We start from the raw sequence: 5,794 nt of genomic DNA, 5'->3' as shown, positions 1-5,794 counted from the left end.
TAATCAACCTTGTCTTGGTGTTCACATTGACACGTATACACACAGAGAGGAGAAAGCGACACTCCTCTTCCCCGCAGCACGCGTCTCATTGCAGGAGAGGATGTGACCTCTTCCCCTCAGGAAGGAACACTTTTGTGTGATGAGAGACATTTTGTGACAGTCTCAGTCAAAGGTATTTGTCTCGCCCTCATTTAGAACAACAATCATGGAGGTAGAATTATTTAGGTATGACAGGTTGTACATTACATATACAACCAGTTGCCAGTTCCTTGTCCTTTATAGACTATCGGTTACGATGTGTGTTGGAAGAAGACGTATAAGTGAGCTTTCATTTCAGATGTTAATTTGGCAGTCTTAAGAGGTAAGGAAATAATTATACAACCTCCTTATGAAATATTTGCTGTATTTTGTTGTCACACTGCAAGTTTTCTTCGTTTGGATTTCACTGTCAATATTGTTTTCAGTGTTCCTTCCCCTGAGACCAATCACCCCTCCATGACCCACACCCCTCATTCAACATCGGAAAGGTGTGTGTATGTGTGTGTGTGTGTGTGTGTGTGTGTGAGTGAATGGTTAGCTTCCGAGAAGAAGCATGGGCACGACTGTGGCCTTCTTCCTCCTAACCAACCCCTTCTCTTATTTCACCCCTAGCTCTACATGGTGAGAAAATCTCTCTTCAATATTCATCTCTGAGGATTTATAACTAGGTCTGACTGAATGGTTGGGCATTTTTTAAAGGTCTGGTACAAAAAATACCAAAAACTCCTCCTCCATTTTTAGCCCTAACACCCTGATGAAGAGGGAGGGCAAAACTAAGTGGTTAACATCTTCATGGCATATTGGTTAGCTGTGAAAACCCATATTAGATGCATTGCAGCCTCAACCTGGCTTGGAAAGTCAGTGTCAAAAATGAAACCTGTTTTGCAGGTGGTTGACAAACAACCTGTCCAAATGTTGACCTGGACATTAGCGACATGCACACCGTCCTAATGCCTACAACGGAGAACTGCCAAAGTTCATTTCCTTTCCGTAACTTCACACGGCTTCTCAGTTTGTTTGTTTTTGACACTCATCAGTTCCTCCCCCTGCTAAACCAACAGAGCACCTTAAAAACATGACCACACCTCAGCCATACATCCCCGACCAACCATCGAGTCTTGATTAAAGAGTCTGGACCCTGACTTTTCTTTTGACGACGTACAAGGCAGAACCCCCTTGGAGAATGAATGTAAGGCTTGGGGAGACAGAGAGGGACACGAGGGAGTGACGGAAGGAAGGATGAGCCGCTGTTTATGGGTGTTCCAGCGGCAGCTGACAGAAGCCACATTTTCAATAGGGTGTGAAATTCCTGCTTGGATGGGACCTCCGCCTGGTAAATAGCAGAGGGGACAGAGAGGGAGGGGAAGCATCGTCAGTCTGTCTGCCCTCGCTGGTCCCATGAGCCTTCCCATCATGCCCAGGGAAAAAAAGGGGAGTTTATCTGTGGTCGCCGATGCTCGACCGATATCCCCGCTGACCTCAGCAGGGAGGCATCCGCAAAGGCCAACAAAACACTATGTGAAGAGGTCCTGCGGTGGTGCTGTGCGGCCTGAGCTGTTACAGAAATAGCTGTCATTAAATAACGCCACCAGTCGGGGCCGAAGGGCAACAAATGAAGATGATGCATCGCATAAACGCACCTGGAGCACAAAGAATTCTAACACGCGATCACTGTAATTTCTATGTCGATGTGATTCGAGGAAAGACGTCCTTTGATGAGAGAGGGAACGGCATATTAGACTCGGCTGTCAACTCAAATGCACAGCTGTCACCACAATATGGCTTCAAAGCAGCCTGAAGACTTTACATATTGCCACCAAAATACAAAGAAATGACAATGTAAGCCTTTTGACGAGAAAAGAGCCCAACAGGACTCGTACCAGTCTTTGCTCTGTGAGATATGAAAAAGGCGGATTTAATCAAAAGGTAACACCCGGCACTCCTGGAAATTCTGTGCGCCAAATTTAGTTTGAAAACTTCCGTTATGTTTAGAAATGGCCCAGTTCTATCCTATTAGCAGAGGACCTCGACCTTTATTGGACCGGGGTCGCGGCGCTCTACATTGCCTCACCTCAAACTCTGCGACACATTTCTCCGATAACAGCCCATTAATTAGTTTAGCGCATTACACTGTTCAGAGGTGGGACAGTTCTTTGCCTGGAGCTGGCCACCCCCGTCTCAGGCGGATAGACACATGCAAATCTGTTTGTTTCATCAAGTGTGAATTCAATTTCCGAGGTTCCTTTTTAATCTAGAGCACCTTTGCCCCCAGCGCATAGGAGGAGACCACAGAGCTCCCGTTTCTGCCGAAGTTCTGATGAAGAAAAGGAAGAGAAAAGGAAGGGCAAAAGGAGAAGGAGAGGAAGACAAAGAGGTAATGAAAGGCAAAAGTGGGCTGCCGCTGGAGAGAGGAGAAAGGAAGGTCCTGCAACCTTGAGAAGTCTATGTGAAATGTTGCCAGGATCCCCCCCCCCCCCCCCTATCAGCACCCATGGGAAACTTCAGAACATTCACACAGAACAGCAGAAAATGCCCAAGACAAAATGACAAACAGTGACAGATAGCACCGGATGGAAAAGAGATGAAGAGAGAGAACGATGTTATCAGCACTCCTGTGCCCGTGCTCGCTGTTTGTAGTCTGTTTTGTCGAAGTGTCTCTCCTGCTTGTTTGTAGAATGTGTTCTGTTTCCCCGGCGGATGCAGCCAGTTGAGAAAACAGGGATTCGCTGCAAACACCACTTTTGTGCTGGAGTGGGTAACGGAGGGTATCACGGTCCCTTGTGGAAACTTTCTTGAAAGCATGAGAGGAGAAGTGAGTGCAATGTGTTCACCAAGACATGTAGGCATACTCCGAATACATGCAGACCCGCATAGAAGAATACACACACACACACACAGACACACACACAGAGACATAAAAAATACACTTTGATGTCTACTCTCACAGACCACAAAACAGATTCTCTAACACACACACACCCACTCAAGCCCAAAATTCTGTATTCACTTATCCAGTTGAGCAAACACAAACTATTGTCACCGCGTGCACGCACACACATAAACACGACACACAACTAAGATTCCCTGCTCGTCTTCAAAAGCGGTGACTCTGGTGATTAAGCGCCGTGGAATTTGTTTGGGAGCTCAAAGGAGACACTGTACTTGTTTTGCACACGGTCCCTCCTTCAGGTCTGTGTGGGTGGAGGCCATGTTGTGTCAGTGGATGCTGATGACAGACAAGCGGTCTTGGCCCCACACTGTCAGTGCTGAGGCATGCAGTGGCATGACATAGTGTGTTATCACATGAATGTGAATCAGCCCCAAGAGCAGCAGACCACAAATCACGACAGCGTAAGCAACAAGCGACAACAGTTTCCATTTTAGGAAGAGGTTATGAGGGATGAGCAACAGGCTCCCAAGGCAAAATGGAGATGTTGCCTGTATTTCTTTTTTTTTGGGGGGGGGGGGGCAGGCTGCAGATTTGTCATAAGAATGACTACATTTTGTGAGGCATTGTGCATGCGTGTGTATGTGCTCTCTCATACTGCAATATGGCTGCTCATTCTCAATTCAATTTTCAGTTGGTTTTGGCAAGAATAAATTACTAGACATGCTACTCATTCCAAAACAAACTCGAGCCAAGAGTTGGCTTGTCATCATGTCATCATAAACAACTCAAAGAGCAACACAGAGGATCACAAACTATTTTACGATGCAGGTGGATGCAGAAGTCTCCCAAAATTAAAAAGCAACTGCACACCTTTGATCTGCCCTTTTCCTTTTTCTTTTTTTTTATGACTAAGGGGAATAAAATAAGCGGCTAGAGTACAGGAATGATACAATAAACTTAACAATATCAGAACAGCCGTGGTGAACATAAATGCAGTTCCATCAAAAATAGCAAATGAAGGAATGAACTGTCACACGTGGCTATAAAACAGATTCATGCTTAAAAGTTATAACATTTTCTTGTTGTCTCAAGATCACAGTTTGGGCACAGGGAGCCGTTGTATCCCCCAAACTGTGGAACAAGTTGCCTTTTCCTGTCAGGCCGCCCCATACACTGCCTGTTTTTAAACCACATCTTAAAACACCCCTTCATTCCTTGGATCTAAGTGTGTTGGGATCTTATTTCTTTATTATTATTTGTTTCTTTGTCATTTAGACTGATCTTCCTATTTTGTTGTGTTGTTTCCTCGTTTCTGCAGGCTGCTTGTTTTTTAGATGTGCTTCATAATGAAATAACTTAATTGTTCTTTTTCATTATTTTTATTTTTCTCTAGGTTTATTGTGTTACATTGTGTTGTACATTTAAGAATTTGTGCAAAGATAACTATATAATACCATTCATAATTATCAGCAAATCAGTTACAATTTCATTTTCCAATTTAGTCCACTGTAGTTCTGGTATTCCTTGTTACACCCCCATGAATCCCCAAGTGCCAAAATTTGATTGGTACAATTTCTTCAGAGCAATTTAGCTTGATTATATACTATAAGCAATTTTTTTTCTCTGGTTCAGTGTGGTGTCATCCTCTTTACTGAGTGTTCGGATATGTCATCCTCCAGTGAGCAGTTATTTACTTCGTAGTTCAGGCTATATATATTTTTTATTTTGTCAGAGAAAAACTTCCTTAATTGGAAGAAAAATGTCTCTAACTCTTTGTCCGTGAGACAAAAAAAAACTTTTTTTGTTTTTGTTTTACTGTGAAGATGAAACAGAGAGGAACCTTGAGAGTTTTCTATTTTTATTTTTCAAAATGGATATTCTATATGGGGGACCCCAATTTTTTTTTTTTTTTCTCGGATTAACAGTGTGAAGGTTTGGGATCTGGCTTAGCTCTGTGTGACTAACTGTTCCGATTACAAGTCGCAGCAGCCCGCAGGGACGAGGACAGACAGTCTTGACAAACACCACACCGCTGTGCCGCAGCACCTCCGAGGGTCACAGTAATCCTACCATATACCATTACACTGCATATAGACTAAACACAGGGCCAGGTGAGAGAATGACGGAGTGTGGCGTGTATGTGTGTTTGAGTTCACAGTGTGCAGGCACCCTAAATATGCTTTTTTTTCCTTTTTTTTCTCGTTAAAGTAGTCGTGTCAGTGTGTGTTCGTGTGCGTGTGTGGGCCTGCAGGCCCGTCTCACCCCGTGTCTCCACTCCCACTATACGTTTACGGTGAACAACATCCAGTGTGCATGCAGCCAAGCTTGTGTGTACGTCCGCATAATGCAGAGCAGCCCTGCCTCCCACCCCAACTCGAAAAAAATCACAGCCAGGAGGCCACTTTGAAATACCAGGTGCTCATTTGGCAAATCCAGGCAACTGGGGTGTTTACATTTCAGCAACTGAGAGGGGAAAAAGACCAGATGCCCTTGTGCTTCTCAGCAGCGTCCATACAGAGATCACTCACATCGCCATGGGTGACAGACCTGTGTGTGTGTGTGTGTGTGTGTGTGTGTGTGTGTGGGAGGGGCAGTGGCAGATATAGAGCACTGGGCAAAGTCACTAAACACCCTGTGACGACTTGCAGCAGGGAGACAAGAAATAATGCATCAGTGCTGAAAAATAGCAAGAACTTTGTTTGTTTGAACAGCACCCATGCTCTGTCCACACACACACACACACACACACACACACACACACACACACACACTGTGCTCTCTTATCTCTCCTTCCCCTCGTATTAATCCGTTCTCCGTCTCTCTGGCTTTTGAATAGCTTTATTGTCCTCTCCCATTGTTGACGCA

General features: G+C 44.6%; 1 long non-coding RNA gene across 1 annotated transcript; it reads left to right on the top strand.

The window, feature by feature from the left end:
• The first annotated feature begins 373 nt into the window (after nucleotides 1-373).
• On the top strand, nucleotides 374-3,805 carry LOC118318408. Its single transcript, XR_004795710.2, has 2 exons — nucleotides 374-1,965; nucleotides 2,312-3,805. It is a non-coding gene; the product is annotated as an uncharacterized LOC118318408 (long non-coding RNA).
• The last annotated feature ends 1,989 nt before the right edge of the window (nucleotides 3,806-5,794 follow it).

Source organism: Scophthalmus maximus, chromosome 13 (genome assembly GCF_022379125.1).
Source record: "Scophthalmus maximus strain ysfricsl-2021 chromosome 13, ASM2237912v1, whole genome shotgun sequence".
Taxonomy (NCBI): Eukaryota; Metazoa; Chordata; class Actinopteri; order Pleuronectiformes; family Scophthalmidae; genus Scophthalmus; species Scophthalmus maximus.
The sequence above is the reverse complement of the archived record's forward strand: the minus strand, read 5'-3'. Positions and strand labels throughout refer to the sequence as shown.